The sequence below is a fragment of the Gekko japonicus genome, unplaced genomic scaffold, assembly GCF_001447785.1.
Source record: "Gekko japonicus isolate JY-2015 unplaced genomic scaffold, Gekko_japonicus_V1.1 scaffold1568, whole genome shotgun sequence".
Lineage (NCBI taxonomy): Eukaryota > Metazoa > Chordata > Lepidosauria > Squamata > Gekkonidae > Gekko > Gekko japonicus.
In genome coordinates this window covers 25,029-49,466 of record NW_015165290.1, presented here as the reverse complement: position 1 = coordinate 49,466, position 24,438 = coordinate 25,029, and positions in this window count along the sequence as shown.

Below are 24,438 nucleotides of genomic sequence, written 5' to 3'. Positions count from 1 at the left end.
TGGAAAACTCATTCCTAGCATACTTTAGACAAAACGTCTTGTTCCCTTCCACCTACAATTTGGTTTTCCACTGGTTATTGTTTAAAATACAGAGATTATGAGGTCAAAACATTCACAGCCAATATTTCCCCTAATGAAAAATGTAGTCAGGCATAAGTCAATGATCAAATCCATATGCTGAGTGTTCCATGCTACAGTGATTTCCATCAGACAGGACTTCAATAAATCTAATTTTGAAAGAAATTATATGCATCTGATGCTGTTGTCTTACCAGCTGCCACCTTTGTGATACTCTTTCTCCAGATTTCAGTCTCTATGCCAAGCAAACTGATACCATGATACAATATCCACCCTCAGGATATGAAATAAAATCCACCAAGAACTTCCTCTGGCACCATGCTTGGGTTTCTGAGCCTGCAGCACTCACCAAATGATGGTATATAGGATCCCAAACAGTGTGGACCAAATTAGCCTGGAGATATTGCATAATTTAGTGTGGCATATGATGAATGTAACAGCAACAAGGCATCAAGAACTCCACAGACAGGATTTGCAATGAATATAGGTGGCCATCCTGTGGAACCCACTGCCACGAGACCCATTGTGAATATCAACTAAAACAATCACACAAATCAACAAAAACTAAAATCATTTGTTTCTGTTAGAGTGGGCAGGCATTTCAAACCCATTTTAGGCTTTGGCAGAGACCTTCTGGAACTTGTGAAAGAATAGACTGGAATGTCCAAGATGAGAATCTGATCAGCAGCCTGCTTGCGGCCACTCTGCAGGCGAACTGGGCATAGCCAGGCAGGATCAAGAGGGAGTGGACTTTATAATCTGGTGGCAGCGGGGGAGGGAAGTTTCAGCTCCTTCCTGGGAAAGAAAGTATGTGAGTATTGGCCCTGTTCTACTGCTCTCCATAAATGTTTGGTAAATTCTATAACAGGACATCTATGACAATATTTCATGTCTTGTCTGTGTGATCAATAGAACACTTTCACCTGCCATTAAATATATCCTTCCTCCCTTTGCATGCCATATATCATCCTTTCAAATGCTGCTGCCAGGAGAGAGGATCAGCTGACTACAGAGCAGCTTTTTAAATATTGCAACATTATTTGGGTTTTTAAAATGCTACTTTTGTTAACAGAATACAACATTGATGCAAACACACACTAAAAATACCTAACTTTTTTCTTGGCTCTCCATATTCATATTAATAGATATAAATTGCAAACAGCTTATCCAGCTGAGGAGGGGCTGGACAATTTAGGGAATGGGAGGGATGCTCCACTCACCTATCCTGCCAGAATAAAGGACAACCTACTTTGAGGTACCTCCTATATTACAACAGCTCCCAAATGCTACTGATGCCCCACTACCAAAGCCCTACCCTAGACTTTTGCCAGATTCAGAAGAAAAGGGAATGTATCTTATGGTTGTTCTGTAACTTCAGGATGCAATTTCCAGTCACCTCCAGGCTGAGAACTAAAACGTCTGGTGTGGGTCTTCAATTGTATCAGTATTAGTAAAGCATGTGAACTGGGCGATAGCCTCAAGTAGTGGACAATGGCTGGAAAACCAGTACCGGTAGCACTACAGCCCAAGATGGAAAACCCATTCAGAGCATCCTCAGTTTTGGACTAGCCATATTACTGTAAGGGTCAGCAAAAGAGGACAAAGGCTGTTTGTACACATTGTTGGATATGGTGCTATGACTGAGCTATAGCAGTCATTCACAACTGGATTGTTTTGTCCACACAGGTTAAGCCAGGTGCAAATTATTGCTATAGTGTAATGATCATGTAACATCCAATGGTGTATGGATGCATCCACAGAGTCTTCAGATTTTGATTGATTTTTCCTTCTGTACTTCTGAGATGTGGTTATTTCTGGCATAGGGGAGCTGTGACTTTCCCCACAAATGTATTCAATAGCTGAACATTCCTTGTTTTACTACAGTGATCAGACATGAATCAATCTCTGGGTCTGTTTAGTTCAGCAGTGAACGACTTAAATGCTTGCTGAACAGGTTTGCATCGAGTTTTTGCAAAACCGAGCATGTGCAAAAACTCTGCTGATGCAAACAAATCAGCAGCTGCTAAGGAATACTTAGATGAACACCAAACGGTAGGATTTTTTGCACAGGATTTATTTATGACTGATTTCTATGATTTGTGACTGATTTACCTGTTTATTTAAACAACTGCCTGCTGAGCAGACCAGCAGCACAGAAAGGATGTGGGAAGCAGAACTCCGTCATGCTGTGTGAGAACTTACATGCACAGAAAGCCAATTGTGCTGTACTGTGTTGTTAGGAAGGAATAGCTGAAGCAACCTGACAAACAGCCATGAATCAGTTGATGAACAATCCGCTGAAAAACTGGCTCCCTGTTTGCAACCAGCAGGACATGAGCTGAACCAGTGGGTGCTTGAGCATCTCTAGTTCTGGGACAATTAGATGAGTCAATTCTATGATGAGTTCTCATCTGGCCTCAGTTTTGCTTCTCATTTGGAAAAGCCACACCTTGATGGCTGTATTGCTCTGGCTGGCACTTTTGCTGCCTTCCTTTGTGCATTGTTCAGGCTAGGGATGAGTTGTATAGAGCTGCCTTGATCTAGTGAGCCAATTGTCTTTATAAGTGTCTAGGAAATTATCAGACACATGAAGGTCACCCACTTTCAGGTAGTAGAGCTGAAGAACAGAATGGATACATCTCTGTTTTAGGGACCTTTTAGGTAGGGTTACCCTCTTCCTGTTGCATGAGACCATGGCTGCTCAACCTCACCTCACCTGGACCATTGCTGGGAATGGAGTTCATTCACTGTCCCATCTGTTGATGTTCTGTTGCTAGCCTTTAATAGCTCTGTGGATCTGCTTCATCACACTTTCTGGTTGGATTAGGACCATGGACCTCCTCCAGTTGCAGATTTCTTGTTGAACGGTCCTAGGAAACGATATCTACCTGATTCTTTGCTGTCCCTTTGGCCAGACATCGATGTTTCCAGTGCACAGATTGCTCTCCCTCATCCAGAATATTTGTAGTCTCCTGGGTACTTGTTGTTTGCCTCTCCCTCCCTTCTCTCTGCCATTCTATGGCCCCCCTCTCCATTTCACCAGCTGCAAAGCAATTTTGAAATCAATATTTTTCTCCTCCAGATTGTAATTGTGTTTAGGTGAATTAGGCTATAGATCAGGGTGGGATTAGTTTATAGATCAGCTTCTGGGCTGGATGCAGCTGATGTACACACATTAGCTCCCCATTCCATCTGTTTGGCCAGTGTCAGTGAAGGGAAGCCTATACAGCAGCATTGGGTGGGCAGGGAGGGAAGAGAGCAAGCTTGATTTAGCGGACAGAAATGTCCAAAACATAAGACTCTTTTGGTGCTCTGTGTACAGAGGGTGTTTGTTTTATGGGTCTCTGTGGAGCTTGGGAGTTCTGGAATAAGGACATTCCCTCAAAATAAGTGACATCTAATAGCCCTGAGGGTGAAACTAGGAAGATTGGAGATGTGTGAAACTGTAGGGAACATGGTACTTGGGAGGGGGAACAAGTGGCTAACCATTCTTCAGTGTGCCAGGGTCTGTCTCCCACTACTATTGCCACAGCCACCACCATTTTCTCCAGCTGTCCTGGAGAAGCTGGAATATATCTTCAGTTTGGCATTTTACCATTAGAGCCTCTGGTGGCTTGTATCAGCAACTGCAGGCTGAGGTGCAATTCAAGAAAAGCAATCAGAATGGAGGAGGGATTTTGAAGCTGAAATATAGCTTGCACACCTACCTAGTTGGTTGTGCAGGAGCTCATCATCAGTGCACAGCTAGTATGTACTATCAGTGCCATAGGATGGTTTTGCAGCACCTGTGCTTCAATGCCCAACTGTGTGGTAGGAAGAGCAGAGAGAAGAGCAGAGAATGATTGCAGGATTCCAGATGGTGTCTTTTCTAGGGTAACCCATGCAACTATGTTTCTGGTTGAAGAGGAATATATTTCCTAGTAGATGCACCACCCACTTCCTGTTACTTTCCATGTACACACTTGTATCATATGTACAGGGCTACTACAGTGACTTGCAAGGAGGTGTTAAAGGGTTAACATTTACATTTTTAGAGCAAGATCTTTGGGGCCATTTCTTTTCTTTTTTTAATCATCTTTATTAATTTTAAATTAAAGCACAATACAGTGTAATACAGTGCATCCGTCTACAAGAATGTCATCTAAATGGAAGGGGTCTAAACCTACAAGGTTAACCACTTCAGATAAAGAGGGTTAGGGGGGAGAATATCTAGAATCTGTAAATAGGAGACTACAGGGAACCAAGTTGACACAAATGTGGAGTGGTGTGGGGTATCTGATTGTGCACACCTGAGCGAATCAGCTATTTTTGCCATGACCAGGTGTTCCCATAGCTTGTCTTGCCAGTCTGTCACTGATGGTGCTGCTGGAGACTTCCAGTTTGCAGCAATGGCCAGTCGGGCTATTGCTAATAGAGTTGATGTGAGTTCATTGTCATAATCTTGAATAGAATCATCCCAGTGGTTTAACAGAAAGGATTTAGGTGAGAGAGATAGATTTCGAGTTGTGGTAGTCTCAATTTGTTGTTTCACATCTATCCAAAACTGTTGGATCTTGGGGCAGGACCACCAGCAATGCAGGTAAGTCCCCTCTTGTCCGCACCCTTTCCAGCACATAGGGCTGTTGGATCTGCTAAATTTGTGTATTTGCTGTGGGGTTAGATACCATCTCGAAATGGTCTTGAAGAACTGTAATTTTATATTGTATGTCTTAGAGCTGTTTGCTGGCGAACCCCAGATAATTTCCCAGTCTGTCTCTTGCCAGTGCACCCCTAGCTTTGCTTGGTAACTCAATTTTATGGGATTTTGGGGCCATTTCTCAAAGGTGAACCCATTTTTTGCCACCCCATGTACAGCACACTCAGCAGAAGATCAGCCAATCACAGCTCCCTATCAAAAGCACTTATAGGATGCAAATTTTTGCAAAACTATGTTTGTCACATTCACAGATTACCTTTTAGAAGTATATTTAAATATGCAATTTGGAAGAATATACAGTGCAATCCTAAGCAGAGGTACACCCATCTAAGCCCACTGATTTCATCAGTCTCTAGGCATGATATGTGTTGTCAAGTCGCAGCCGTATTATGGTGACCCTGTAGGGTTTCCAAGGCAAGAGACTAACAGAAGTGATTTGCCATTGCCTGCCTCTACATAGTGACCCTGGAATTCCTTGGTCAAATCCTGGAATTCCTGGCCAAATACTAATTGCTGCTTAGCTTCCAATATCTGACAAGATCAGGCTAGCCTGGGCCACCTAGGTTAAGGCCTAGACATGAAAACAATTCTCAGGGGGGGGAAAGGCTCCTTCATGCTGGACCTCAGCATCTCCAAAACCACTCTTGGCAACAGTTTGGGTTTATTTCTAATTGCCTAAAGTTTTTTCTCCCTGTCATGCACCTAACTGTAAAAAGCTGTTTCTGATTTGTTTTGGTTGTGTCCTAAGGTCTATATGGAAGGCACTGCTGGTCCAAGCCCACCAAATGAGCTTCAGGACTTACCAGTGCTTAGAATCTGAGTAGGGATTATTCTGAGGCCGACACCTGCTCTTCTCCTCCTTCACCAGGGATTCAGAAAGGCTGTTCTCAGTATGTAGTAGGCTGAACAATGTTGTCAAGTTAATCACTTCACTTTCCTTCCCTCTCTTTAGCACAACCTTCCGCACTGTTCCTTTTCCTATCCAGGACTTGGGATGATGTACCCAGCGCTAGCAGTCTCCCAAGATGACCTTTGTGGATTTGTGTGGTCTCCCTTATTCTAAGAAATGGCCCATATTTCAGAGCACCAAGTTTTATATAATGTAATAGGCATCACTTCTTTCTCTCTCTCTCTCACTCTCACACACACACACAACCCTCCACAGACTTCCCTAAAGTCACAACTCCACAGTGTCTGTTACATTTTGAATTGATACCCTAGGCTCACGGCATGCTGGGATTGAGGCTTCCTCAAGCTCTTCTCTTTAGGCCTGACCCATGCCCACCCCACCCCCCACCATTTCTTCCCTCTTTTGGCACCGGGGCAACACAGGCTGATTTACTCTAATTAATGATGCCACCTGGGCTGGATTTCATTAGCTTCAATTTACATAACTGACTGGCTCTTCTCAGCCCAAGGCCTCAGGCCCTCCATGGATCTGCCATCCTGCCAGTGGTTAAGGATGATTCTCCATAGGCCTGACTTCTATCCCAACATGGCCAATCCAGTACTTTTCCATTAGGCCTCATGTAGTTTAAATGAGATGCTGCCTCCACAGAATGCCAATCTCGACCCCTAGCTGAGAAAAACAGTTTCCCTCCTTTAGCTTCAGTGCACCTTCTGCTTTCTATAATTAGCAGTGTTCAGGTCTGCCACTTCAGGGGTTTCCCTTTAAATAATTCTCTCCCTCCCTTTATTTTGAACTGGCACGCTGAGAAAACAAACTGCAGCTAAAATAAGCCACTCTGTTTAAATCTGAGTAGCCATGCATGACATATCAGAAGTGAGGAGAGGCATGTGTTCAACAGAGGCAGCTCTCCGGCTCATTTTGCTTTGATGGCATCTTGTTTTTTTCTGCATGCTTTTTTACAAGCATCCAGCTATTTCCAGGCAGGGAGAAGTTCCCTCCCTGAAGCAAAATGGCAGAAGGGAAGTGAGAGGCTACAGAGGAAGGGACAAGGGGTAAAAGATGCTGAATACCAATTTATTATGCCATTCCCTCCACCCCTGAGATTTTTTTCCTTCAGAAAAATCACATTTGACATAAAGCCACCGTTATTTGATGAGATGAAATACAAACGGAGCTCAGGAAAATGCTGCCCCTTCGGTAAATGGATAGTGAGGCAGTGACATGACGTGTCCCTGGCACCCTGCTCTGACTTTCCTAAGTAACCCTGTCTCCATCTCCCCTTCTCCCGATGCCGCAAGGGCCAGGATTTCAGAGATCACTTTCCACCCGTAAATCAGCCGGGACAGATAGCTAGCTCGGTTTCACCCCTCATAAATCCAGAGTGATTCCAAAGGAGTCAGTGGAGTTATTTTGGATTTACACCTGGTGTAACAAGGACTGGAATCTGAGATCCAGGATCACAGGTTCCGATGCGGGTTTCATTCCAAATCTACAGTTTGTAACAGAGAACAGAATCTGACAGTGCCATCCTAAGCAGAGCGACAACCCTCTTAGTCCATTGACGTCAATGGGCTTAGAGAGGTATAACTCTGCTTAGGATGGCACTGTGAGTGCCAGATCCTTTTGATATCAGTGGGTGCAGATCAGCAGAACTTGTAACAGATCATAGTTGGTGTATTTCAGTCTCAGTCTGAATGCTTCACTTAGCATAGTGGATTGGAAACAAAAAGCCCCAATGACTTTTTCTCCATGCTTACATCAAGTTTAATGGAGATTAGAATCTGAGCATCTTAAATCCTATTGATTCCTGTGGACTTACGTCATAACTACAGTTGGTGCAAATTCTTGTCTTCTCATCTGGTAGATCAGAATCTGACAGAGTGTGCCAGTAGACAACACACTGAGCCTCTACTCAGTTCCACTTCAGAAATGAATGCATAGGCTATTTAATTTATTTTTATTTTATTTAAAGTGTTCATAAACATACCTTTTTTCCTGCATTGATGGATCCCAAGGTGGGTAATAACATAATCACTGTAATAAAAGCAATATTTTAGAAAATCATTAAAACAATAAATAAGCAACCAGCAAGGTTGCCTATTTATTTATCTTAGAGTAATCATAAAAGCAAGCAAGGTGGATGCCTGTCCCACCTGCTCTGGGAGGTTGTTCCAGAGCAGAGGGGGTAACAATAAAAAAAAAAATCACAAGTCTGAGCAGTAGTAGAATGCACCCTGGCTAGGGAAGGGATGGTCAAAATATCCTGTTGGGTACAATACAGTTGTCACATGGGTATGTACCGAGAGAGGTAGATCTTCAAGTGTCTGCATCTCAGGCCTTGAAGAGCTTTAAAGGTAACCACTGGCCCTTGCATGGTATCTGGAAACAAATGGGTAACAAGTAAAAGGAGCTCTGAACAGGTGTAATGTGCTCCCTATCACCAGCCCAGATACAGTCAATTGTGGCACAGGGGCTATAATGTCAGTCTAGGATCTGGGAGACCCAGGTTCAAATCCCAGCTCTACCCTAGAAGCTTGAGTATTTCTCTCTTAGCCCAAAGTATTTCTCTCTTAGCCCAACCTACCTCATAGGGCATTTGGAAGAGAGTAGACCAATACTGTAAGCCACTTTGAGTCCCCATTGGGTAAGAAAAGCAAGGAACAAACAAACAAATAGGCTGCTACATTCTGCAGGCAATGGAAAACCACCTATGAATATCTCTTGCCTTGCAAACCCTACAAGGTCACCATAAGTCAGCTATGACTTGACAGCAAAAGGGGAGGGGAATTCCACACCAGCTGGCATTTCAAAGTCATTTTCAAGAGCAGTCCCATTGTGAGTGCCCCTTCTGCACTGGGGCTCCTCAGGCCTTAGAACTGGAGAAGGTAGATGCCATCAAAACGCTACAGGTCTCTCCTTTCCTCCCCCAGAACAGCTCTCCACTTCCTTTCTCCTTAGCCTATCTTTTATTTCCCTCCATGATCTTACTCCCACCTCCTCTGTCCTTGAGGAGCCAATCATCCATCCATCCTCATTCACCCAGTAGCCCCTACACCTGAGAATCCTGTAGATTCTCTTGCTTGTCTTAGACAAGCAGCTTGTTCCCTAGTACCTTTCCCTCTTTCCCTTCAGCAGCCATGGACCAGGTAGGTTTCTCAGCTCTGGGCCACCAAGCTCACTTATTTCTCTAACTGGAGACCAGGGTCCAGCAAGGCTCCCACAAGCTTTTCATTGAGTTCTTCAAGGAGAGCCTTATTCCACCTACAGCTAAATGCAAAACTCCTACCAAAACAGTGGCCAGCATCATCTTGGCTGCGTCTGGATTCAGCTCCAGTTTGTTTTATCTCAGCCACTTGACCACAGCTTTCTGGTGCCACTGGGCCAGAACAGAGAGAGCAGCATCTTTGGGCAAGCTGCTAAGCCACATTTCCCACCTGCAAACTGATTTCAGAGTGTCCTTCTTTGCAGAATTGTTGTGAAGATAAATCAGGCATGAACTTTTGTAATTTGCCCACCAGAGAAATAAATCTGAATTCATAATTAGGTTTATAGATTACACTCATAAGTTTCTGAAGACTCTTTGTCACCAGAGACAAAATAGGATAAGACAGTATATCATTTTTCCTATGAGACTTCTCTGACTTTATATCTGGTGAATGTAACAGCTCAGAAGGATGCGTGTTTCTGAATAATATGTGTGCGCATGCCTCTGCCATTCTGAAAATTATCAGAGCAAGCCGCCTTTTATTATTTAGTGTAATTTACTCTTCTCCCATTGGATTCCTTCATCCGTACACAATGAAACCAAGTGGAACTAAACCAAATAGAGGATTACAGGACTTCAGCAGGCGACGGGAAGTGAGGAGGCAGTGAATGAGGCTGAGCCCTGCACTGAGCAGGCAAAAAGGAGATGACGAAGTCAGTGATGCGCTAGTATTTAAAGTGCCGATGATGGATGAGTGTCATCCTGCAGTGGAGAGAGAGAGAGAGAGAAAAGAGGAAGAGACGGGAGGAAGACAATCCAAACACAGAGGAAGCTCCAGGGCTGCACTCAACAGCTGCACGAATCCTGATCCATTTGGTTATGGTTCTTAAGTGGAAATATAGTTGACTCTGACAATGTGCAAAGACTCTGCCGTTTTCTGCAGGGCAAACGGCAGGGGGGTGAAACTCGCATCACTTTCTTGATCTGGTCATGATTTTTATCCCTTCCCCTCCGCATTACTTCACTCAATCCAAGCACTGTAACATGTTTCCGCCACAAATCACACTTCGCTAATGAGTCAGTCTTTGCATTTCTTCTTAGCAGAATGCCAAGGTGATGGCTGCATTATTCAACCTGTGCAGGGTGCATTTGCTGAGAGCAGGCACAGCGATGCCAAAACACATTCGCTACAACTCCCACAAGGCAGCTTTTTCTAGTCTTTTATTCCTGCAACTCATACAGCCAAAACCTTTGAGCCTTCACACATGCCCCCTTGTTTTCTGACATAAGAAAGTGATGCATATGTTGGTGCTGAACGGCTCCAAAAAATTGTGAACTGCTGCAGCCAGATTCCCTTTTCAGCAGCTTCAGTCAGCCATGAGCGCCAACAGAAATCCTCAGGGCTATTTGCCTGCCTTTAATATATCAGAGAGCCGTGGGGCTCTCCAGGTGGCTTCTCTGACCAACCCACCCAAACCACTGCTTGGAGGCGGTGTAGTTAGGACGGTGTTGATGCACCCCAGTGGCTCAACTCACTCCCAGCCATCAGCAGTACAGGAGATGATGGGGATCACTCCTAGGCCTGTGCTGCCCCTGACCCTGTCTACACCTAATTCCTGGTCAGTAGTGTTGGCCCACAAGCGGGTGGCTGTACCTTACCTGGGGTGGCAAAATGCCTTGAACTAGCCCTGAGGTCTGTGCCTCTCCATTCTTGCAGCTTTCAGATAAAATCCATCACCTGCTAGTTAGAAAACAAAAGCCACATTTTCTTTAGGGCATGCTCTGTAGCTATTCATACACTCTTCAATAAAACAAAAGTAGTTCTGGCTTCTGTAATATAACTGGGTACACAAGCATTGAGTCAGTCAGTGAAAGAGAGCTCAAACTTGCGCATTTCTGATGAATCTCTAAACTGCCGGAAGTGCAAAGGAATAAAAAAGCAAGTTAAATATTCTTGAGTGGTGGTGGATCCTCCTAACCATATTTCAAGACATTTCTGTCAGCAGAAAAGGGGGAGCTAAATATGATCCTGTTGTGTACCCAAGGAGACTGCGCACATGGTCAGGCCCACGCGAGGCTATGTGGACTGGTGGAGCTTTGCATCCAGAAACAATAGAAGTGAAGGATCCAAGGATTAGCCAACTGGCCAGCCTGGATCCTAAAGGGAACCAACACGGGGAGTTGTTTGTAAATAAACCTATCAGGGTAGTGTGTGGGGGGGGTGTGGTTAAGAATGGGAATATGTGGGCCATGGGTCCCGCTAAAATATCTCAAGTTCTCCTATGCATGAATAAAGTATGAGCTGATATCACTACGCTACGCCTAAGTCTCAGTACTTTATACTGGTGACGAGGATGGGATCCCATTGAGTGAGCTGAACCTTTCGACCAGCCAAGCACCAAGCACCGATCCGTCGGCCGCCGCCGCACCCTGCATCACTCATGAGCAGCACCACAGCACGCACCGCTCCACCAGACATCACTCCCCGCTTCACTTGCGAGCCATGGCTGTCGCTCCGGGACACCTCGAAGACTTCGACCCCACACACCCTGATTTCTGGGAATCGTGGGTGGACCAGCTCACCAGCTTCTTCACCTACCATGAAGTCACCGACACAGACAAGAAACAGGCCCTACTCCTCCGCACATGTGGGGTGGCCACCATTTGTCTGGCCAAGGGCTTCCTGGCTCCTAAGAAGCTGACCAAGAACACATATGATGAGATCATCATGGCCCTCACAAAGTACTATGCACCAAAGCCCACCAAGATGGCCAAGTGCATGGACTTCCAGACGCACCTCCAGCGGCCCGGTGAAATGGCCCCTGCTTTCATGGCCGAACTCCGCCAGCTGGTGGTGGACTGTGAGTTCCAGGATGTTGAGGACATCATCTTAACCCAATTCGTTTGGGGGCATCCGGGATGCCAAGCTTCACCGCAGACTTGTAGGTACTGCAGACCTCAAGTTAGAAGCAGCACTACAGATGGCCACCGCATTTTAGGGCTCACACCATGACCGTCCACCATCTTTAACACACCACGTGTTCCCAGCTGCGGTGTCTGACAACTCGGATGAAGAAGAAGTCCTGCACATTTGCCAGCCCAGCCGCAGGGATCCATGACCCCTGTCGGGAGCGACCGCACACCCTGATAAGCCGGCTACCCAAGCATCCTGTGCTAGCTGTGGGGACACGCACGAGTGCAAGACATGCCGTTTCCATGACGCCATCTACCGGACATGTGGGAAACAAGGCCACATCACCTGCACCTGCCGTTCCCACAGCACCCATAAGAAGACGTCCACTCACCAGGAGGACATGGACCTGCATACGCTGACCATCAACCACCACCAGAAACAGGTAATGGATTTGCCCCCAGAAGCCCCTAACAAAATGCATGTTACCGTGTTAATAGAGGGGTTCCCCTGTCTAATGGAACTAGACATGGGCTCCTCGTTTTCCATAATCTCTGCAGAAACATTACGGAAACTCTGCCCCGGGGGGGGACCCCTCCTAAAGCAGCCGCGGGGTCTGTCCCTCCAGGACTTCCAGAAGAACCCCGTGGCCATCAAGGGCTGGGGCAAACTCAGGGTACAATTCAGAGACTTTGATGGCACTTTAGAATTGCTGGTGGTGGAAGGGAGCCTGCTGAGACTTGCGTGGTTTGGCACTCTGGGATTTGCAATGATGGGCATAAACTCCATACAGCCGCAGGACTTTAATTTGATCTGTGAGGAGTTTCCAAGGGTATTCGAGGACACACTTGGCTGCTACTCCGGCACCCTGGTTTCACTTGAACTTGAACCAGTTTCACTTGAACGTGAGGCCCATCCGAATGAAGGCCAGGCGGCCCCCGTTAGTGTTGCGGTCCAAGATAGAGGCCGAACTGGACTGCCTGGTGGAGCAGGGATCTGTGTTGCTTGGAGATCAGTTGTAACAACAGGAGAATGCCACCCACTACGTGGAGATTGGCAAACCTAGGCAGGGTGTGTCCAGCCCCAGGGCGGACCCCCATTGGCCCTGGCTCCTGACAGTCTACGTGGCCTAGCCCTTGTGTATAGAAAAATTGCTTTCGGCTTTCTATATCCACATGCCTTCTCCTGTGATTACATTATGATAACATGCTGTGTCTTATTTCCTGTTGCAAGCCAAATGGTGAGGCCACCTGGCCTCAATAGTCATGCCATAAACCCACATTCTTTCACACCTTCATGCCAAAAGCCAGACCTCATGGCTCCACACTCTGGCCCACTTGCGACCAGTCACGTACACAATGAAGTAGCTGGAGTTTGGTTCAGCTGACTGCAGGCAGGATCTCCAAACTTCCAGCCAATCCCACAAACCTGATGTTAGCAACCATGGCAACCAACAATTGGGCACACCCTTGCCCACTCGCAATTGGCTGAGGACCACAATTGGGGTATAATTGATTGATCCCTATGGGAGTGACTCTCTTAGCTCTCCCTTCCTCCTCTTGACATTGTCTGTTTTATGACACCTGAAATGCTGTCTCTTGGGAAACAAAGACCTGCTTTGTGACTTGGAGCACGTGGGTGTGCAAAGATGGGATTTCCCTTCAAAATCCCTTGGACTATTCTGGACTGTTGGATGTTCCTGAATTGGTAACTATGTATCTTTAATGTGTAGTTAAGGCAAAGAGCCATTTTTTTTTTTGTTTTCAGTAATCTCTTATAGTATGTTGCTATGCTTTGTACTGAATAAAGATCCTTCTTATTTCTAATTGTCTCTGATGTTGTAACTTGAATTCCAAGGTTAAACCTTGTGCCTAAGGCTCACCGCATAAGCTAACTTGGTAAAAGTGTGCATCTCTGAGTAGAGAGCTGCTGGTGTGTGTCCCGGATGCCAACTAAGGGCTGAATCTCTCCCTTAGGAAAAGCAGGGACTATTGAAAAGAGATTCTGGTGGCAAATTGCTCTGAAAACCAGAGAGGGTATAGACCATCTCGTGGTTTGTTGTTTAATGTACTGAAAAGTACAGGATTCCCTCTCATCCCTGGACTGGCCTGGGGGGGGGGGTTAATCCTGTACACCTTGTACTGGAAGGAGAAGGCCGGGGATGCCCCTCCCCTAGGGAACCCTTCGCAAGGCAGGCCAGGAAGGGCCAAGCAGGGAAGGGCCAGGCCACTCCCCAGGCTACAAAGGAGAGGACCATGGCAGCTAGAAGAGAGGGAAAGGGATGAGAACAACCCCTCCCCCCAGTAACTGAGGCCTTCTCCAGGGACAAAGGGGAAGCTGGAGGGTGCTGCATCCTCAGACTCTGTCTCTTAGACAAAGGAATCTGACACAGTTCTTTTACTCCAAGACAGATCATATTCATTTTCCTGGATTTACAAGTAAAAACCCCCTAGATTATTGCAATAAATTCATAGCTGGCCCCAGAATTAAACGGAAGCTACTAAGCTGGTTAATCATTTGGGTGATGGAAGGACTCTTCTTCCAACCTTTCCCCATAATACCTTTGGCCCTGCCCCTGTCCAGAGGGATTGCCGACCTTCCTCCTGCTGCTCTTCATTATCTTTTCCATACACACATTCCCATCAAACTTCACATTCCTCCTTTCATACTTGCAGAGTGAAATAGCCTCTGATTTAACCATCAAAAGGAGTTTTGAGATAATCTAGTTTGATCACAGGATCAATACAGTATTTGCCAATTAATTTTCCTCAAGTTATTGCAAGTCACTGAACTAGATCTGGTTGACATTCAGAAGAATTCACTCCTTCCTGAGCAACTCCATTGTCAGCTCCATAGCCAAGGATCTCAGTGGAAAAAATACATGCCTTTATTCCTGAAATGCATTGTCAACATTGTTTTCCAGCCAGTGTACCTTGTTCATTCCCTTCTCAGTCATTACAATTCATTCAGGATCACTGGGAAGTCATTTCAGTCATCTCCTTATAATGAACAGACCAATGTCTTGTGACACAGGTTTTTATTCTAGCCAATTTTTTCGTGATTAGAGAGCCAACTTTGTCAGACGCATTCAGGCGACGAACATTTATGCTAGAATAAAAACTTCTCAGTCTTTAAGATATATCTAGACGCCACAACCAGCACAGTGACCCCTCTGGAATTATAACCATGTCCTTTAATATCTCTCTGTCAGGCTTGTCTTCTGTCCTTTAATTCATGCTGGTCCCTTTGTCCTGCTCCATGGTTAATACAGGTAAGGAGTTCTCCCAGAGGCATCCTGATCTTTCTCTCACTGTTACACAGATCTGCTGATGAGAGAACTTTACTTCTTTCACAAGGAATTGTCATAAGGAAGGATGGGACAGAACAAAGCCTAACATGAGGGGAAATCTGCCCATATTACTTGAATCCAGCAAACCTGATCATGTCTGCCAAACCCGGCCAACAATGGTCTGGAAAGGCAAAGGCATCCTTTGCAAAGGCAGCATAAACAGCAGTGTTGACAAGTCAGCAGGTGACAAATCAACCAAGTCCACCCTAACCCCAAGGCCCAGCAGCTCACAGTTTTCCCCCTACATCTGATGGCAGCTGTTTGAACGCTCACAAAAACCCTATGGAACAATTGGATAAGGCAGAGGGAAGAAGACTGCTTCCCATTTAAACTGCAGGGGGTATTCAGGGAGGCAGAAGGTAATTTCTCAAGCTGGAAGGTGTCCAGGATGCCAGGATTTACACACACAAGATGCCTGGGGTCTCAAGAGATAAACCCTCAAGTTGCACTGGCCTCCTGCTGAGCTGCAACTCACTTGGTAGCAGTCAGAGAGAGCAGCAAGATTGGCTTGGGACACAGAGCCCACAAGGTGGCCCGTCTTTCATGGAGGATGCAGGGAGGAGGGCATAGCATGAATGCACTTCACCTTTGCCCCCAGAATCAAGAGGAGAGAACGTTTTTGGTTTGGTTTTGTTGTTTTGTCCTGCTGTTAATCTACCCCAGGCCTGGATAACTCTTGGTTTCTACTGCACTTATACTTAACCTTGATGATAACAATTGCTGACGGGAAGCTGGATAGCAGTAGGATCACGGAATCAAAAAGATACCAATATTTTCTTGGAAAGAACTGAAACACGCAGACCTTCAGGACCTTCATTTCTAAAGCCCCAAAGTACAAGGGGGGGGAGCAACACTGCTTTCTCGTACTGCTTACCATCTAGTTTAAAATTATATTTTGCTAATTGCTTTTAGATTTCTCCAGTGCTTCTAGTTCCTTTCATTTTGGGACATTATTTTTTCCTGAAAGTTTTAATTTTTTTTTCTGGAAAAAGAGAAGCTCTTTCCCACACTGTTAGGGAACCATTTGGGGGATATTATTTTTTAAGGAATGCCTTCCTCTTGTTCACCAGAGCTATGGCACTTGGATCATAATTCCTCTCTTTATGCCTGCCAATTTGTCTTCAGACTTTAGTGTGCCAGTACATGAAGGAAGGAGTAGTCATTGATCGTGTAAAGAAATAGCAATACACAGTTTGTGGGAACTGTGCTCAGAGCTCACAGAAATGCAAACCAGCTGTTGTAAGACAACCTTCTGCAATGGCTACTGAACCTGCAAACACTGACATCCATTTTGATTGTGTAGTATACGTGCCTCTTGGAGTCAACAGCAATGAGTAGAGCAGCCCAATCGTTTTGTCCAGGGGAGACTCTTACAAAGAAAGAGAAAGAAAGGCAGGGAGTGTTGCCAGGAAAACAGCTGGGGCTTTGAATGAAGAATTATCACTCTGGAATGAAAAAAAGGCTTGACCCTGATCCTTACCCAATGTACAGTTGTCAGGGAAATGGACTTTTATGCCACCCTTTTGACTAGTGTTTTTCAATGAAGGGTAGGTAAGTGAGAGCTCTGCTTCCTACAACTATGTGCACTGTACTGGGCTTCTTCCAGCTTCTATCATGTTTCCCATTTGGAAAAAAATACCCGCTTTCTCCTACACATTGCTAAAGGCACAAAAATGGCCAGCTCTACCTTAACGAAATCTATGTATCAACCATACAACACCTACAATAAAGAGAATTTGTTACAATTGAAGGGTCCAAAAAACAAGCACTAAGATCATTCAGTAGTGTGTAACATGGGAAAATACTAAAGTGTTGCTTTAGCAGGAGTGGAATCAATCAAGCCAGTAATGAGCATAGTAGTTCAGACTACTGACTAGCTTATTAAAACATTTTCCAACTGGCAATAAACAAGGTGCCGCAGATCAAACTGGTCCTAAATCACCCACTGGAAGAGTGAAATGTTTGTCTCACCTGTGAACTCTTCACAGGGCTCTGAGCAACCAGTTCTTCCAAATCTATTCTTTATCTCCTTCTTAGGCCCCGGTCACACAGGAGGTTTTGCCCCGGAAGAGGGATGGATCGGGGGCGCATCAAACAGGCGCGATCACACCGCAACATCTGGGACGTGGCACGCACCCGTCCCCGATCTGTCCCTTCAGGCCAATAACGCACAGCAAAAAAGAACCTACAAAAGAGCAGTACCTACCTGAAACGCCGCAGCAAGCGCGGCCGTGGGATCGCCCTCTGCGTCCTTGGGCCCCCCCCCCCCCGGCATCTGATCGTGCCGGGGAGCAACTGCGCGGCGGCTCGGAGGATCTGTCTGATCCCGCCACTGCATGTCTATTTTGCTGCGGCTCAGAAAAGCCGCTCTTTGGCGGTGCTTTTTTCCCCTGTGTGACCGGGGCCTTGGTTTGCCATTTTCCAGATGAAGAGTGGTCTTCTGTAGTTCTAGATGCTCACCAACCAGTTCAGGGAAGTACCCAACAAATGTCTTGCAGCTGCTCCAGCAACATCTATGTCCTTATCTTCCTCCCAAGATCAAGAATGAATGAGAAGAAGGAAGAAGCAAAGGTCATGGAGGTCACCAAAAGAGAAAGCTTGCTAGCAAGGTTAAGTTCTACAAATTTAATGTACAGCCAGGAGAAGGGAAGCTGGTATGATCCAGAGAGAAGGTAATAGCAGAAAACCTAAAAGATAACCAGAAAGTAGGAAAGATGAACTGGTCTGTCATCGAAGGTTTCTGAATGTTTTCTGAGTAGCCCATCCTGCGGTTTCTGTATTGTATTTCTGCAGCAGGCTGGAGCACTGCCTGATAAAACTGCATTTTAAAAGGGTACCGTTGTATAATAGTACAGTGCCCATCAAAGTCTTTATTGTAAAGGGTATTTAGCAACCCCACTACTTATTGCAATATTTTACAGTCCAGGCAGTTTAGGAACCCTCATATATAAAAATAATCTCTTCAGCCCTATGGTACTTAGGACAACCTGAGAGTTAATTCTTTCCTTCATGTTTCCAAGAAATTCTTTGAAGCCAGGTGGTTGTTATTGTTGTTGTTCCTGTTTTTTTTCTCACCCTGGTATCTGCTCCTACGGCTGGTAGCCATCCACTGCATCATCCCCTTGTCGAGTGCCAAGGCAGGGCAGGGGATAACGAGCAGCCAGAGTCATCTCTGAGGCCATCCATCATCGCTTGAGCTCTTTGTTCTGACAGCTGCATTTTGTCTCCTAATTTTAGAGCAACACTCCATCAGGAAACCAGGAGAAGAGAGGATCCTCAGCTTTTGATTGAAGAGGTAGGGCAAGAAGATGTATCCTCCAAACCACCTCAGGATGCAAGATGGCTGGGAGTCAATGTCCTCCTAATTCCTATCCTGAGCTCCTGAGAGGCCTAGTCATGATGTACAATCTTGTGTTTTGGCTTCTATGTCTGTTTCAAGAGCATTTCCTCTGACTTATTAACAGCCATAAATAAAAACAGCAATGCCTGATCATTGCCTTATGTGTGTTTCAAATGTATTTGTTTTCTTGGCTGCACTTTGATGATCAGATATAAGGTTTATTGGCAGAGTGGCTATGCTTTGAAATGAGGGTGATCATGCAGCAGACTGGATAAATACCTGTCTGGGATGCTTAGGATTGTGGAAGTTTGCCAGTCCAAAAGGAATCAGGTATAAGACCTTTCCTTCTATTCCCAGAGAACAGCAGAAATAAGGTCAGGTTGCACACCCTCTCATTTGATCCCAAGTCTTTGTTTTAGGATTTTGGGGGAGTGTCCCATGCCTAAAGAGTGATACTTGTTGATCTGCCCATGATTCCCCCCATGACATCTAGCATAGTTATAAAGTACTGAGACTGAGGCCAGTCGGTGCCTTAGGACTGCCCCCACCCCATAGGGAGAAGTGTCGCAAGCTAACACCATGGGCAGGGAGGGACTCATCGAAGTGGGCGAGGGCATCATTGGAGACCAGTAGTTCTTTCACCGCCCAAAAGGCGGTAGTGTGTTTAGGACCCCAGACCCATGAAGCATGTTTGTCGAGGAGTCTGTGAAGAGGTTCAGCAACAGCGGCCTTGTGGGGGAGGAAGGAGTGATAAAAAAATTTAAAGTCCCAGGAAGGCCTGTAACTCCGCCTTAGATGAAGACGTGGGCACTTGACTGATGGCACATATCTTATCTTGCGTAGAGTGACTGACCCCTGGTATCGGGTACGCGTGGTCTTGAAGTGCCTTGTTAATGGTACATTTATAATTGGAAACAAATTCTGACGTCCCCATTAGGCTTCACCGGGGTGATAATTGGGGTTTCCCAGCGGGCATGCTGCACCAGTTCTAGCACTCCCTGCTCCACCAGGTGGTCCAGTTCGGTGGCCGCTTTAGGAGGTACCCCCCCCCCCAGAGCAGAGTTTCCATAATGTCTCTGCAGAGATTATTGAAAACAAGGCGCCCATGTCCAGTTCCATTAGACAGGGGAACCCCTCTATTAACACGGTAACATGCATTTTGTTAGGGGCTTCTGGGGGCAGATCCATTACCTGTTTCTGGTGATGGATGATGGTCAGCGTATACAGGTCCATGTCCTCCTGGTGAGTGGATGTTTTCCTCCAGGTGCTGCGGGATCGGCCGGTGCGGGTGATGTGGCCTTACTTCCCACATGTTCGGCAGACGGCATCGCAGAAACTACATGTCTTGCGCTCGTGTGTGTCCCCACAGCTAGCACAGGATTTATTCATTTATTTATTATCAGATTTATACCCCGCCCTCCCTGCAAAGCGGGCTCAGGGCGGCTTCCATAAAAACATAAATACATTAAAATTACACAAATATTTAACCACACAGATAAAAACAATATAAATACAGAGTGCTGGTGACAGTTAAAATTAACCTAGATGGTACCTTGTCAGAGTAAATTTCCACTGCCCAGATATTCCACGATGTTTCTGCTCATAATCAGCTGGATGTTGGGATGCTTGGGTAGCCAGCTTATCAGGGTGTGCAGTCGCTCCCAACGGGGGGGGGGGGCATTTTGCCAGGCTGCTAGAGGCGCGCCTGGAAGTCCATGCGCTTGGCCATCTTGATGGGCTTTGGCGCATAGTACTTTGTGAGGGCTGTAATGATCTTGTCGTATGTGTTCTTGGTCAGCTTCTTGGGAGCCAGGAGGCCCTTGGCCAGGGGAATGGTGGCCACCCCACATATGCTGAGTAGGGTCTGTTTCTTGACTGCATCGGTGACCTCCTGGTAGGTGAAGTAGCTGGTGAGCTGGTCCACCTACGATTCCCAAAACTCGGGGTGTGTGGGGTTGAAGACTTCGAGGTGTCCCGGAGTGACGGCCATGCCTCTCCTGTGAAGTGGGGAGCGGTGTCCTGGGGAGTGGTGTGCATTGCAATGCTGCTTGTGGCGGCTTCTGATGGATCGGTGCTCAGTGCTGGGCTGGAGGAAGAGTCAGGCTCACTCATCGGGATCCCATCCTTGTCACCAGTATAAAGTACTGAGACCAATGTTCCCTCTAAGCTGTGGAGTCTTGTGAGCAAAAATTCTACTTTGTGAGCTGCTGGCATCAAAGTTGTGAGCGAGCGATTTGGCTACTGCATAAATTAGTTTGCTCTGGAGCCCTCCCTCCTGAGCCAAGGCAAAAATGTGTGAGCTAGAGGCTAAAAAACTGTGAGCTAGCTCACACTAACTCAGCTTAGAGGGAACACTGACTGAGACTGAGGCATAGTGTAGTGATTTCAGCTCATACTTTATTCATGCATAGGAGAACTTGAGATAACTTCTGGGACCCATGGCCCGCTTATATTCCCATTCTTAACCACACCCAACATACACACACCTGTGATAGGTTTATTTACAAACATCTCCCCGTATTGGTTCCCACTAGGATCCGGGCTGGCCGGTTGGTTAGTTCTTGGATCTTTTGCTTCTATTGTCCTTGGATGCGAAGCTCCACCAGTCCGCATGGCCACATGAGGGCCTGACCACGTGCGCTGTCTCTCTGGGTACACAACAATAGTACAACACTTTATGAGTCTGTTGTTATCAAACTTATATGGTTCAGCAACTCTTATAAAAGATTCATGATAAAAGTTTTCAAGTTTGCTCTATGTGTTTGAAAATTGCTATCCTGTTTCTTGTTTTTATCCCTAAACTAACAGATCCAAATGGACCTGATTTTTTAAAAAACCCTCTATTTTTTCCCTTTAAAGTACCCATGGTGGACTATGAGGAGGAAAAGGGCATAGTTTCTGTTAACAAAACTATGTAGTGTTAAGCTCCCTTCCTCATGTCACCCTGATCCAAATTTGGTACCTGTAATCTGTCCTTGAAAGAGAGAGGTCCATGATCTTTGTCACATCTGTTGAAGCCATCACGGCATGTCCTGCTTCTTGATCCTTTCCTCATAGTTCTTGACTTCCACATTCTTTATTGCTACTCTCTCCCTTTCAACCCCACTTCCCCCCATCCAGAGCACAAAATAGCTGGGGCTTATCAGGCAAAGGATCAATAAAATGGAAAAGAATCAGACCGGTGAACTTCGCCCAACAAAGGGGTCTAGCAAACAAACCAACCATATATGAAGGGATCAAATGGCTGAACTGGAGGCATTCAAGTCAGATCTGATAACAAGCACCAGGCATGAAAGAGGCTGCAAACGTGAGCCAATTCCCGCTGAGACAAATGGGAAGTGGGATTTTGTCACTTTGCCTGTGAAAAGTCACGTTTGCCATGGGAAGCAATGAAACCTAACCCCTGGATTAGGTTCTCAAATATTTTGTAGAAATATCCATGGATGGGGGTCTATATTCTGTTATGGACAATTTAGAAACTGGCTCCTTTTCACTTTTTCTCCATTACCAGGAAACTGCAAGGTATCCAAATAAAGAGCTTGTCTATGTAACATAATTATCTCTATCTCATTTTTTTGCTTAGTTATAATGCTATACAAGGTGTTTGGCATCTAAGGCTGTACAAATGCTTGAGTGCTCATTCCTGCAAATGTGAGTATTTCCAGCTGCACAGGACAGACATATGGGTAAGAGCATGAAGAAGAAACCAGATGTCTCAGATTTGAGAGAAGCTGTGGAGATAAAGCAATTTCCTTAAATGGAAAACATGCAAAACTTTCCCTCTTCTTTTATTGTAGCGGAGGATTATGCTGTTTGTCTATTACATTTTATCCTGCCCTAACTGTGCAGTGCACTAAGCTGGGAGATGGTATTGGTAACCGGCTCAAGGTCACCCAATGAGTTGCATGACTGAGCAGGAATTTGGTCTCCTGAGTCTTAGTACAATATTCTGTAACTTCTTCACCACACTAGATCTTGATAAGTCTATTGATAAGATTCCATTCTTAACTGCAGCCATAGCACTGTCCATATGTCAAGATGAATGTAGCACATGGGATGTTAGGATTGTCCTAATTGATTGCTACCATTCTCTGTATGCAGGCGTAGACTGTGCTCCAATAAACTACCTAAATCAGTATATTTTGAACACCAGCTCTGAAATGACACATCCAGAATTCAGTGTTGAGATATGTGCTCTATATAGGGCTGCCCTTGAGAAGTGTTCAGTAGCTTAAATTGGTACAGAGTGCTGCCACTAGGATGTTGACCATATCACTCCAGTCTTGGCCCATCTGCACTGGCTCCCAATTTGTTTCTGGTCACAATTCAAGGTCATTGTGTTGATGTTTAAAATCCTATATGGTTTGGGACCAACATACCTGAGGGACACCAATCCCCATACCTGAGGGACACTTGACCACTATGATCATCTCTTGGGGTGAAACATATGAAGGCAAGAATAGAGAAAAGTGGAAGCAACATTACATAAGGATTTGATGGTATAATGGAGATGAGGAAAGACCTTTTAAAAGGTCTTAAGATGGGCAGGGGATGGACTGGGATTTGTGGAATCAGGAAGCCCCAGTGTACAGAGAGAAGTGTGAAGGGTGGAGCCTGCCCAAGTTACGGTAGCTCAGATATAAATGGGATGGATGGAGCCGAGGTGAGAAGAGTCACTGTGACAAGGGAAAAGATGTTCTCCTTGCCTATCCTGACTAGGAAATGACTGACTTAGCAGCAACTGACCTGTTCCAGTCCAGCATCACTCTTGGTGATAAAGCTTGACTCCCCTGGTCAAAGAAGACATTGCTTTCCTTGGCTGGGAACAAAGAGGCTGCTCCCCACCATTGCATTTCTTACTACAGAGCAGCAGAGAAAGGAAATAATGGAGGAAGGAAGTAATGGCTCCATAGCCACAGGCCACCGTTTCCCTCCACTCCCTTCTCCTACCACTCTGTAAGGCAATACTGTTGTTGTCCCTCTTTCACCAGCTGTACTACTGCCTGGAGTGCTTTAGTCTATGCCTCTCACAGGGCTTAGAGCCCACCGGGAGGAGGGGATGAGTGTGTGGGAGAAGTTGCCTAGAGCATACTTGGCAGCAGCATTATTATTATACTAGCAGTAAAGCCCGTTGTGAAAGCAATACAACGGGATCTAGAAAGAGGCTCTGGGGCAGTGCTCTGGCTTTGGGCAAACAGTGTCAATTTGCTGTGGTGACCTCAGCAGGGTATAATGACAGAGTCCACTGTTTTCTCCAGAGGAACTGATCTCTGCTACCTGAAGAGCAGTTGTAATTGTGAGTGATCTGTAGCCTTCACCCGGAGATTGGCAGCAATTGTTACCCAGGACAAAATGGCTGGTTTGGAGGGTGGAGTCTATGGCATTCTACCTGTCTGATGTCCCACCCCTCCGCAAACCCCACCCTCTCCAGGCTCCACCCCTCAAATCCCCAGGAATTTGCCAGCCTGGAGTTGGCAACCCCATCTCCTTCGCAGCTAACCATCAACCTACCATTATCTGCCCCTTTGACTTCAGCTGACTTCCGCCCTCCCTTCTGCAGAGCAATTGTAATTTTGAGTGGTCTCCAGCCCTCACCTGGAGATTGGCAACAATGGTTCCCTATGTGGGACTGACTGGTTTGGAGGGTGGAGTCTATGGCATTGTACCTGTCTGAGGTCCCACCCCTCCCCAAACCTCACCCTCTTCAGGCTCCATCCCTCAAGTCTCCAGGAATTTCCCATCTGGAGTTGGCAACCCTATCAGGACTGGCCCCAATGTGTTTTCTCCCAAAGGCCAAAGTAGGTGACAGGACCAAGCTTAGTTGCCTACCAACAGGCACTGAGGGGAATGTAGGGTTGCCAGCTCTAAGGAGGGAAATACCTGGAGGTTTGGGGGGTGGATTCTGTAGAGGGCCGGGCAACGGAGGCATCGGCCTTCCGTCGCCCGCCT